Raw genomic sequence first — 13,463 nt, 5'->3', positions numbered from 1 at the left:
TTTGACTATTCCTAGTTAATATCTTTTGTTATAGCATGAAGTCTGTAATTGTTTTGTGACTTAAATGCTATTGCTCACTTACTTGTAAACAAATATAAATTCTGCACTAATTATAAACATTTGGAAGAAGAACTACTCAGATTCTTAAAGTATTTCTTTGGGTCTATTCAAAAACATATTAGCAAAGCCAGCCCTTATTTAATTCCAAAATAATTACCAGATTTGTCAAATGCGTTGTTTGCATAACTATACCTGTTAATTTCATTTTTTAAACAAATAACTAAGCCTAACCTTTGTGTTAGACAGAACTGTTAAAAAGAAGGAATTTATCGATGTACAGTTAATTCAATGAGTTTTGTTTTAATTGTAATTTCTGTAAATTTAACATAAAACAATATATAGTTCCAGTGCCTGTTATTGTGAGGATATGTAAAGGATAGAGTTTTGGTGCCCTAACAGTCAGTCCATGGCCGATTTTCAGAGGGAAGTTATGTGCTGTTTCAAGCGGGTTAGTGTAATACAAATAGGCTGTGTGTTAAAATGATGACAGTATCTGTTCAGTTTATTTGAGAAATAGTGTCACACTTACTGTGAACTGTGTGATTAGGTATTTACTGCTCATAGACGTTCAATGGCAGACTATTGTAGCAGTTTGCTGGTCTTTGCCTGCAAGCTATTAATGAGGCTTATTATTTACCAATAGTGAACTGGCCAGATAACTGTGTATTATAGGGGGGTTATGAACAGTGAAAGTAAAGAGCTGTGAAATACAACTGTACAACTGTCAGCAACATCATTTACAGTAGTCAGTGTTCAACTTCCGGCCTCCCATTCTGCAGCTAGTATAACAATGCAGTATGTCGACACAGGGGACTATCAACGAAGAAGAAAAGCAGGCAAACACCACAACTGATGTTACAGAAGACATGGGATAGTGATGGGCACATGTACAGATAGTGGTAGTATCCCACAGACAGGGTTTAAGATGGCAGTCCATTGGTGCAGTTGTCTTTTTTCTCAGATGATTCATGTGAAAAGGTTTCCAATGTGATTATGACGACATGAAAGTAATAAAACAGACTTTGAATGTTAAATGTAAGTTGGAGCTAGCTGCATCGTATGTTGCATTTCATGAATCATTACAGAATTCAATATTCCCAGATCCACAGTGTCAAGAGTGTGCCGTGATTACCAAATTTAGGCGTTACCTCTTACCGACAACATAGGGACCAATGTCCTTCACATAACGACAGAGCAGTGGTGTTCCTGTAGAGTTATCAGTGCTAACAAACAAGTAACACTGCACGAAATAATTACAGAAATCAATGTGAGATGTGCACCGAATGTACCTGTTAGGACAGTGCAGCAAAATTTGGCGTTAATGGGTTATAGCAGCAGACAACAGATGAGAGTGCCTCTGCTAACAGCAAGATATCAACTGCAGTGCCTCTCATGGGCTCATGACGATATTGGTCGGACCCCAGATGACTCGAACACCATGACCTGATCAGACAACATCCAATGTCAGTTGGTACAAGCTGATGGTAGTGTTAAGAGTGTTGTGCAGGCCTCATGAAGCCATGGAACCAAGTTGTCAGCAATGCTCTCTGCAAGCTAGTGGTGGCTCCATAATGGTACGAGCCGTATTTACGCGGAATGAAATTGGTCCTCTGGGCCAGCTGAACTGGTCACTGACAGGAAGTGGTTATGTTCAACTGCTTGGAGACCATTTCCTGCCATTCATGGACTTTGTGTTCACCTGAAATGAATCCCATCCATATATTTATGACACATAATCAAGAGGTAATTTCTTGCACAAAATCCTGCGCTGATAACACTTTCACAAATATGGGGGGCTACAGAGGTAGAATGGCTGAGTATTTCTGCAGGGGACTCCCAATGACTTGCTGAGCTCTTGCCATGTTCAAAACAGTTCAAATGGCTCTGAGCACTATGGACTTAACATCTCAGGTCATCAGTCCCCTAGAACTTAGAACTACTTAAACCTAACTAACCTAAAGACATCACACACATCCATGCCCGAGGCAGGATTCGAACCTGCGACCGTAGCGGTCGCATGGTTCCAGACTGAAGTGCCTAGAACCGCTCGGCCACCAGCGGCCGACTCTTGCCGTGTCAAGTTCCTGAACTACACTGGGCAAAAGGAGGTCTGTCACAATATTAGGAGGTATCCCATGACTTTTGTCACCTCAGTGTATATAACTCACAGTCGCAAAGTCTTTGGTTGGATTCTTGCTAGTAGTGAATTATTATTTTTTTCTTTTATTTAAATTTTATATTTATTATCAATTGGAAATGTTTATTTACAAATCATTTGTAGAATTAGAGTAAGTTTTTGTCAGTGTTGTCTGGAATACTCTCTTTGAAATTCTGAAGGTAGCATAGGTAACTTACAGGGTACAAAAGGCTATTTACTACTTGTACAGAAACCAGGCGTCAGTTTTAAGAACTGAGTGGCATGAAAGGGAAGCAGTGGTTGAGGAGAGAGTGAGATATGGTTGTTGCCTACCACCAATGTTATTCAATCTGTATTTTCAGCAAGCGATAAAGTAAATGAAAGAATAATTTGGAGAAGGAATTGAACTTCAGGGAGAAGAAACAAAAACTTTGAGGTTTGCTGATGACATTGTAGTTCTGTCAGACACAGCAAAGGACTTGCAGAGCAGTCGAATGAAATGGACAGTGCCTTAAAAGGAGAATATAAGATCAACATCAACAAAAGCATAACAAGGATAATGGAATGTAGTCAGATTAAATCAGATGATGAAAAGGACTTTAGATAAGGAATGAGACACACACTCAGAGTAGTGGAGTTTTGTTATTTTGGCAGCAAAGTAACTGATGATAGTCCAAGCAGAGAGGATATAAAAGATAGGCTGGCAATGGCAAGAAAAGCATTTCTGAAGAATAGAAATTTGTTAATACTGAATATAGATTTAAATGTTAGGGAGTCATTTTTGGATTGCAGCCATGTATGGAAGTGAAAGCTGAAGATTAGATGGGTAGATCACATAACTAGTGAGGAGAGCCATAGTAGAACTGGGGAGAAAAGAAATCTGTGGCACAAACCAACTAGAAGAAGGGACCGGTTGACAAGACACATTCTGAGACATTAAGGGACCACCAATTTAGTGTTGCAGGGAAGTGTGGGGGCAAAAATTGTAGAGAGAGAATGAGACCAAGAGTTGAACACACTAAGCAGATTCAGAAGTTGCAGTAGTTATTTGGAGATGAAGAGGCTTGCACCAAATTGAATAGCACGAGAGCTGCATCAAACCAGTTTTCAGTCTGAAGACCGCAACAATAACAACAACATTTTTTGTAGCTAGTATTCAAGGAATCATGCAGAGAAGGGTGAGTGAATGATTTTTTGTGCACCATCCCTTAGACAGCAAGCTATAATTCGGTATACTAGTTTTTCAGAAGTTATCCTTCCATTAATATGTATGCTGCCAAACTTTACACTTACACACTATTCACTTTTTCTCAGATTAAACTATGTTGTTCATTGCTTCTTCAGTTTTTGTTTGTGTTCTCTTCAATATTATATTCAGACTGTTGGAACCACAAAGTGCCTAGACAACTGCATCTACATCTACATCTGTACTGTGAAGTTCATATCAAGGGCACTTCCCCATTTAACTGCTACCTTGAAAGTGGTTGAATGCAAATAATTATTACTTGTGAATATATAAGGGTTTCTTCCCTTTCCATCTGAGCAGGGAGAGGAGAAATAATGACCATTAAAATGCTTGTGAGTGCACTGTAATTAGTATAATCTTTTCATTGCAATCCCTTTAAGTAGGAGGTTGTAGTATAAACTTAGATTCCCCACTTAATATTGATCCTTGAAAGTCTGTTACTGGGCTTCCACAAAAATATTAACATCTGTCTTAAAGTGTCTGCCAGTTCAGATCGTCCCACATTTCTGACATGCTCTACTGTGTGTTAAATGAACCTGTGACCATACATCCAAAATCCCTTGGTATAGGCCCCATCTACTTGAGCAATATTCTGGAATGAAATATGCAAGTGTTTTGTAAGCAACATCCTTCGGAGAGTAACTGAATTTTTCTTGCATCCCAGCTACGAACTGAAGTCTGCCACCCACATTCTATTTGCTATCCCTACACATTGTTACATACAAGTGTTTGTATGTGTTGACTGATACCAACTTTGACTCACTGATTTGGAATTAGAGGATATCACATTTCTCTGTTTTCTAAAGTGCACGATTTTGTGTTTATTAATATCTAAAGAAAGACGTTTGCCTTTGCACTATTTTGAAATCTTATCAGTATCCGAGTGCATATCTGTGTAGATTTTTCCAGATAAAACTTCATCACAAATGACTGCCCTACAAGCAAAAACATTGAGATAACTATATTGCATGCCCAGTCATTAACATACAACACAATAACAGGGCCAACACACTTCCCTGTAGCACACCTGAAGTTACTTCAACATTTGTGAATATCTGCCTATCTGAGATAATATGCTGCGTGCTCCCAACAAAGAATACTCAGTCCAGCCACAAAGTTTGCTTCACGCCCCATGTGACCTTACTTTTCATTAACAAGTGTCATTGTGCTACTGACAAGGGGAACACTGCAAGTGCCATAACTTGATTTCCCAAAAATTTCACTCAGTGGAAGAGGAGTGAAAATAAGCAAACACATGTCTCATCTTGTCCATAAACACTTGACCATTTATGAGAAAATGATATTCAAAGTTTTTGATTTAATTTAGATGCCTGTTAGCATGCGGTACTTCCAGCTGAAATGGTGGCCAGCTTCGCTGTCTCTCACAGTTCGAAACATGATGGTTGCTTTTATTTACTTTATTTTATTCATTTATTTACCCATGTTCATAGAAGGTTACTACATGAATGTTTCTTATCAAGTTAGGGGATCCAAGAGCATTATATTAATTCCAAAATTAGAACTGGGTTTCACAGTAAGTGTAATACATTTATTATATATCTGTGAATGGTATTTTCATGGGTTGCAATCTTTTTAAATGCTCATGTTCTTATATTCACTGTTATATTAATTCTTATGTTTGTTCTACACAAAGACTCAGTGCATTCCCTTGGATGATACCAATCATAGAAACATTCAAAACACAGAAATTAAGAACACCACAAGCATTGCTCAAAGGCAGGTTTGCCACAGTGACATTCCTACACATGAAACTCATGTGGGAAAGACATGTTGTTAACATTGCTGAAGATTTTATGCATTGACAATAATTTCATGGCAAACCACCCATAATGGATTACTTTACCAAAAACTGGTGCTTGTAATTGATTATGAGTCACGATGCACTACAGGAATTTTGCCAAAAAAATTTAAAATAATTTTTTGATTCATTTATTGTTCTTTTGTTTTTAATTCATTCATCAGATGCACACTTATTAGATGACTATGGACAATGTTATTTCAGTATACATAGGAAGAGGTTTACATAGTAATCTCCTACAAACATGGGTAGATAAATGAACAACAAAAATAATAATCAGGTTTTGAACATGGGGCATAAAAGTGTGAAGCCATGATGCTATCCACTATGCCACTGCTTCAGTTCAACTATTTAGTCATGACAAGGAATACAGAGTACATCAAAAACTTTGACTATAATTTTCTCATAACTGTTGAGTATCTATGGATAGGCCATGTTTGGTTATTATGACCGCTCTTCCACTGACAGAAGTTTCTGGGAAATCAGGCTATGGCATTTCCTGTGTTTTCCTTGTGAGTCAAATGCATTTTGGAAATCTACAAAAGCTGCAAGTATCTAATTTTCTTGACTCATTGCAAAAATTGCCATCTTTCTTTAAATGTTCAGAAACATAAGATTGTGCACTTTACCAAATGCATAGAAGTACTATCCTATGGCTAATCCCAATTGGAATAAATCACCTCAAACAAATACCTGGATGTAATAATTTGTTTACTTATAAAATTCAATGATTCATATAGGCTTCATCAAAAGACAGGCAGCAGGGATCAGCTCTTAGATAGGACAATGCAATCAGTCTACCTAGGGATGTGAAATTATCAGTGGGGAAGAAAAACGCATTAAACATTTAGAATGTTATGTGATAAAAGTGCAAGTAGGAAATTTCTTACTTCCTTTCTTTCACAATATGAGAACAATATTTTACTGATGTCAAAAATATATTTTCTTACTCAGAAAGTTTGAGTACCAACCTAGATAAAGTCTTCCTATGGTGATTAATGTGTCAATTATTTTGAAGTGTAAGGTCACATGTTAGTTGTTTTTCAGTTTCTTTCTATATATTTGTATTATTTAACTAGATGGCTCTTTCTCTCTGTGTCAGCTATATGAATTCTTTGCACTTATGTGCTATTTTCTCGGTATGCAAGAGTTCACATCAGCACCACGATTTTATTAATATGTGGCATCTCTGGTGCAGAGCGCTCTATCATTTCTTTGGACTGCTTTTGTTCTAGCTTCTTGTTTGCACTTAACCTGTTCTTCTGCCAGGTTTGTTCACTTTGTCTCAGTGATTAATAAATGCATTGCAAACTACAGCTGACGCCCCGCCTACGCCGCCCCAGTTCATCAAGGTCAGTGAACCGACGATGCCTGTGTATCCCTTCTTGACCCCTATTGCCGACCCCCCTTCACGAGTATTGGCCTTCAATAATGGCATTTGTCATAAGACTGTCACCACTGATGGCCCACCTGTACATTATAAAGCCAGGTGCCCTAACGCTTCCAAACTTGTGTGCGGATCTGTTGGCTTCGGGCATCCTCTGCCTCTCCAATAGCAACTGGTCTTCACCCATTAACCTTTTCCTAAAAAGGACGGCACCTTATGCACATGTGGGGACAACAGGTCTGAAACTTCCTGGCAGATTAAAACTGTATGCCCAACTGAGACTCGAACTCGGGACCTTTGACTTTCGCGGGCAAGTGCTCTACCATCTGAGCTACCGAAGCACAATTCACGCCCGGTACTCACAACTTTACTTCTGCCAGTATCTCGTCTCCTACCTTCCAAACTTTACAGAAGCTCTCCTGCAGAGCACCTCCACCTTTCTGCACTCTCTGAACAGTTTGTCTTGAAACACATTTCTGACAATTGTCTGGCTGAAGACATATGCGACACTCATCGGTGAAAAGAACGTGATGCCAATCCTGAGCAGTCCATTTGGCATATTGTTGGGCCCATCTGTACGGCACTACATGGTGTTGTGGTTGTACAGATAGACCTCGCCATGGACTTCAGGAGTGAAGTTGCGTATCGTGCAGCCCATTGCACACAGTTTGAGTCATAGCATGACATCCTGTGCCTGCACAAAAAGCATCATTCAACATTGTGGCATTGCCGTCAGGGTTCCTTTGAGCCATAATCCGTTGGTAGTGGTTATTCACTGCAGTAGCAAACTTTGGGCGGCCTGAGCAATGCATGTCATCGACAGTTTCTGTCTCTCTGTATCTCCTCCATGTCCGAACAACATTGCTTTGGTTCACTGCGAGACACCTGAACACTTCCCTTCTTGAGAGCCCTTCCTGGCACAAAATAACAATGTGAATGTGATGAAACTGTGGTACTGACCATCTAGGCACGGTTGAACTACAGACGAACCTCCTTCCTGGTTGAAAAACTAGAACTGATCAGCTGTTGGACCCCCTCCATACAAAAGGTGCTGCTCGTGCCTAATTGTTTACATCTTTGGGTGGGTTTAGTGACATCTCTGAACAGTCAAAGGCACTGTGTCTGTCATAGAATATCCACAGTCAACATCTATCTTCACGAGTTCTGGGAACCGGGGTGATGCAAAACTGTTTTTGATGTGTGTATTTAGTTGACTTTACAGCCTTTAGATTTGTGTGACGTATTGTGTACCTGATATTTAGCAGAATTTTTTAATGCTCGTATGGATGACTTCACACTTTTCATGATTCAGAGGCATACTCTTGCCTGCCAATATGATAGATGAACTCTTAGAACTGAAACAGTGTGGAATTATGTACTATTTTATTTTCATTTTTGCCAAGTTACCTTTAACATACATGAGTATAATTGGCATTTCCATAAAAGAGAAAGGTTGGCCCTCAGTCTTAAGAAATATAGTACCAGATCTAATTTTGTGCTTAGTTTTGTGTATGTCATCAATTTCCTAATTTATTTTGACTATTCCTAGTTAATATCTTTTGTTATAGCATGAAGTCAGTAATTGTTTTGTGACTTAAATGCTATTGCTCACTTACTTGTAAACAAATATAAATTCTGCACTAATTATAAACATTTGGAAGAAGAACTACTCAGATTCTTAAAGTATTTCTTTGGGTCTATTCAAAAACATATTAGCAAAGCCAGCCCTTATTTAATTCCAAAATAATTACCAGATTTGTCAAATGTGTTGTTTGCATAACTATATCTGTTAATTTCATTATTTAAACAAATAATTCAACCTAACCTTTGTGGTAGACAGAACTGTTAAAAAGAAGGAGTTTATCGATGTATACAGTTAATTCAATGAGTTTTGTTTTAATTGTAATTTCTTTAAATTAAGCATAAAACAATATATAGTTCCAGTGCCTGTTATTGTGAGGATATGTAAAGGATAGAGTTTTGGTGCCCTAACAGTCAGTCCATGGCCGATTTTCAGAGGGAAATTATGTGCTGTTTCAAGTGGATTAGTGTAATACAAATAGGCTGTGTGTTAAAATGATGACAGTATCTGTTCAGTTTATTTGAGAAATAGTGTCACACTTACTGTGAACTGTGTGATTAGGTATTTACTGCTCATAGACATTCAATGGCAGACTATTGTAGCAGTTTGCTGGTCTTTGCCTGCAAGCTATTAATGAGGCTTATTATTTACCAATAGTGAACTGGCCAGATAACTGTGTAATATAGGGGGGTTATGAACAGTGAAAGTAAAGAACTGTGAAATGCAACTGTACAACTGTCAACAACATCATTTACAGTAGTCAGTGTTCAACTTCCGGCCCCCCATTCTGCAGCTAGTATAACAATGCAGTATGTCGACACAGGGGACTATCAACGAAGAAGAAAAGCAGGCAAACACCACAACTGATGTTACAGAAGACATGGGATAGTGATGGGGACATGTACAGATAGTGGTAGTATCCTGAGTTCGAGTCTCGGTCGGCCACACAGCTTTAATCTGCCAGGAAGTTTCATATCAGCGCACACTCCGCTGCAGAGTGAAAATCTCATTCTGACAACAGGTCCCTTAACACTCGCACCATTATCGATAATTACCCCATTCCTCATATACAGGATTTCACACAATTACTACATGGTTATAATTTTTTCTCTGTTTTAGATTGTTCCAAGGCATACAATCAGATCCCTATGCAATCACCGGATATTCTTAAGATGGTCATCATCACATGCTTTGGCCAATTTGAATATTGTTGTATGCCTTACGGATCGAAAAATGTGGCACAGACATGGCAGTGGTTCATTGATTCCATTTTGCTCTGTCTGCCATTTGCTTATGCTTACTTAGGTAACATACTGATCTTTTCCTCCTCCGCTGAGGAGCATCGAGTTCACCTCAATGCAGTTCATTTGGCCCTTGCTGGCAATGGCGTGGTGGTCAACCATGATAAATCTCAAATGTGTGCCACATCAGTGACCTTTCTAGGCCGTACTGTCTCTGCTGACAGCCTCTGATCGACGAGTTCTCATGACGAAACCATACTCGATCTCCCTCTCCCCAAGGATTAAGCTCAGCTCTGTTGTTTTTTGGGTACGGCTAATTTTTATCACCGCTGTATTCCTCAGGCTGCCTCTGTCCAAATGGCGCTCCCTGATGCCCTCTCCAGCAAGAACACCACTGGGAAATGAAAGTTGGAGTGAACCAAACCCATGCTCGACACATTTGGTAACCTTAAAATTGCCCTCACAAAGGCTGTCACAGTCACCCACTCTGACCCTGAGGCCTGTGTCTCAATCACTACTGACACCAGTGACTCAGCTGTGGGCGCTGTTTTACAACGGCACACTGCCGACTCTACCGAATCCCTCCACTTCTTTTCCAAGAAACTGACTAAGAGCCATTGTAAATGGTTGGCTTTCAACCGTGAGCTCCTTGTAGTGACCTTCATCTATACAGATCACAAGGCACTCATGGACGCTATTCGTAACCCTGCTAAGGACCTTCTGCTGAGGTGTTTCTGCCACATGGACTACATCTGTCAGCATTCTCCTGACCCATACTATATCCACGGTGCAGAGAACATTGTGGCAGACTATCTTTCATGCATCTGCGTGCTAACCACACTGCTGAATCTGGAAGAGGTTGCCCAACTTCAGGCCAAAGCTGACGATATACAGCAAATAATATCAGACAGCGAGTCATCACTCTCTGTCCAGCCCCATATACTACATGGGTTAATGATCCCTGTCCTTTGTAACTTTGTGACACCTCTACGGGCACACCCCACCCCCGGTCCCTACCGCCCTTCGTCACAGGGTCTTTAATGCCTTGCACGGCTTGGCTCACCCTGGAATGCGAGCCACGATGCGGTTGGTTACAGAGCAATTTGTCTGGCCTGATGTGAAGCACGACTGCCACACTTGGAGCCGTGCGTGCATCCCATGCCAGTGCAGCAAGGCCAGCAGGCATGCTCAACCTTCATTGGGCAAGTTTGACATTCCAAAGGGGCATCTTTGGCATGTCCATATTGACACTGTTAGTCCCCTCCCCCCTTATGAGGGCTACACATACATCTTTTATCAATTGTTGACCGTATGACCCGCTCGGTCGAGTCGGTTCCTCTTATTGACATCACGGCCGAGACCATCTCATGTTCTTTCATCTCGGTGTGGGCTGCTCTTTTTGGCTGCCCCCTGCCTCTCACAACTGACGAGGGATGCCAGTTTTAGTCTGTCCACTTTGCACGACTCTGCAAACTCTGTCATTGCCAAATTTCACACCACGGCTTACCACCCACAGGCGAATGGCTCGGTCGAACAGCGGCACCGCACACTCGAGGCCGCACTTATGTGCCACGGCAGCCTATGGTCTGAGGCCCTCCTGTGGGTCCTGCTCGGCCCATAAAGAAGACTCGAATGGCTCGCTTGCTGAGATTCTGTACAGCAAATCCCTCCTCCTTAACACTGAGTTCGTCGAGGATTCACCGTCAGCCACCACCGTGGATCTTCCCACTCTGGTTGAACGCATTTGTACGCACGTCACGTGCCTTCACACCCGCATTCTGTGCCCTCACTCTACACTGCCTGTGTTCAGCCACAAGGGCCTCACTTCGTGCGACTTTCTGATGCTGCAGGATGACACTGTGCAAGCAGCCTTGCAGCCACCTTATTCGGGCCCTCACCGTGTACTACATCGCAGTACAAACACATTCAGTTCAGTGATGGGTGGTTCTCATCAGAATCAGCAGCAACCAATGCCGATTATGGTAATTCAGTTACGCATGCTGCTGTCACAAGCCGAAGATGAAGAGACAGAGAAAATGTATGAGGATACTGAATGGGTAATTCAGTACATAAAGGAAGATGAAAATCTAATAATCATGGGTCATTGCAATGTAGTTGTAGAGAAAGGAGTAGGAAAAAGGATTGTACAACAATTTGGGCTTTGTACTAAGAATGAGAGAGGAGATAGACTAATTGAGTTCTGCAATAAATTTCAGCTAGTAACAGCCAATACTCTGCTCAAGAGTCACAAGAGGAGGAGGAGGTATACTTGGGAAAGGAGATATGGAAAGATTTTGGTTAGATTACGTCATGGTCAGACAGAGAATCTGAAATCAGATACTGGATTATAAGGCATACCCAGGAACAGATGTAGACTTAGATCACAATTTAGTAACGATGAAAAGTAGGCTGAAGTTTAAGACACTAGTCAGGAAGAATCAATGTGCAAAGAAGTGAGATGTGGAAATACCAAGGAATGAAGAGAGATGCAGGTGGAAAAACTAAACAGTAAGAGGAGAGGGAGGATTACAAAGATAGAGAAAAATGGACAAAACAGGATACTGAAAACAGAGAGAAGTGGATGTGCTACCACAGATTAAGGCCAGTGGGGTGCCATCAAAGATTAAGTCCGTGCAATACACTTTGTAAGACACCTTGTAACTTTTCTAAGTGACTTCTTTGTTCCATATCATTTCTCTCATATTTCTCATAATGCTGTCAGTATTAGCTTGCTTTGCCCATTCACTTATCTCTAGTTCATTTCTTCCATTTTTCTGTATTATACTTGACATGCTAAACATTCAACTGTTTCCACTTGCTCCGCTCCCAGTGCCAAGTTTGCTACAGATCTGTTTTTTTTCTCCCCCTTATAGTGACCACACCTGAAACTTCTTTGCACTTAATTTTAAGTCACATTCCTGCAAACTTCTTCTCACATGGGAAAGGACATATGTAACAGTATGTTCTAAAATCCTGGATAGAGCACAAAGTGGATGTCATCTTTCTGAGATCTTCTCAAAAACTTGAGTTCAACAATATTTGCTCTTGGTGTGAAAAATGACATTTTATTGACATAACACTTAGAAGGTTTACCATATCTGCAAATAGACTGCTTACACCACACTTGCCCATCCTGTTCTGGAGTACTGCTATGTGTTATGTGATCTTTACCAGATACGATTAATGAAGTACATCAAAGAAGTTCAAAGAACAGTAACTCATTTAGTGTTATCACAAGATAGGGGAGAATGTGTCACAGATATGACAAATGAGTTGGAATAACAGTCATGAAAGCCATCACTGCAGTGGTATCTTTTCACGAAATTTCAGTCACCAACTTTCTCCTCAAAATATTTTGTTGCCTCTCATCTACACAACAAGAAACAATGGACTACTGGAATAAAATAAGATAAATCAGAGCTCACATAGAAAGATGCAGGTGTTCACTTTTCTCACCAACTATTCAAAGGTAGAAATAGCCTGAAAGTGGTAACCCACTTTCTTGTGTTGTATGTGGTGGAGGGTACTTTGTTTTTCAGGAGGAGGAGGAGGATATTAGTGTTTAACGTCCCGTCGACAACGAGGTCATTAGAGACGGAGCGCAAGCTCGTGTTAGGGAAGGATGGGGAAGGAAATCGGCCGTGCCCTTTCAAAGGAACCATCCCGGCATTTGCCTGAAGCGATTTAGAGAAATCACGGAAAACCTAAATCAGGATGGCCGGAGACGGGATTGAACCGTCGTCCTCCCGAATGCGAGTCCAGTGTGCTAACCACTGCACCACCTCGCTCGGTTTGTTTTTCACTGTCATTTTCTAATGAGCTAAGGACTTGAAACTTTCAACATGCTCAAAACTCAATGACAATGCTATATTAACCCACTTTCATGTCTAGTGAAGCAGAGGGTACTTTTTCACCACTATGTTTCACAATGAGCTAAGGACTTGGAACATTCAACATCACTCAGAACTGGATGACACTTTATTGTCTAGTG

General features: G+C 40.6%; 1 non-coding gene across 1 annotated transcript; it reads right to left on the bottom strand.

The window, feature by feature from the left end:
* Window positions 1-13,187: 13,187 nt before the first annotated feature.
* Window positions 13,188-13,260, bottom strand: Trnaa-cgc (transfer RNA alanine (anticodon CGC)). The gene has a single exon. It is a non-coding gene; the product is annotated as a tRNA-Ala (tRNA).
* Window positions 13,261-13,463: the final 203 nt, after the last annotated feature.

This window comes from Schistocerca serialis, chromosome 10 (assembly GCF_023864345.2).
Source record: "Schistocerca serialis cubense isolate TAMUIC-IGC-003099 chromosome 10, iqSchSeri2.2, whole genome shotgun sequence".
In the NCBI taxonomy this organism is placed as follows: domain Eukaryota; kingdom Metazoa; phylum Arthropoda; class Insecta; order Orthoptera; family Acrididae; genus Schistocerca; species Schistocerca serialis.
Note: the sequence above shows the minus strand (reverse complement) of the source record. Positions and strands in the feature narration are given on the sequence as shown.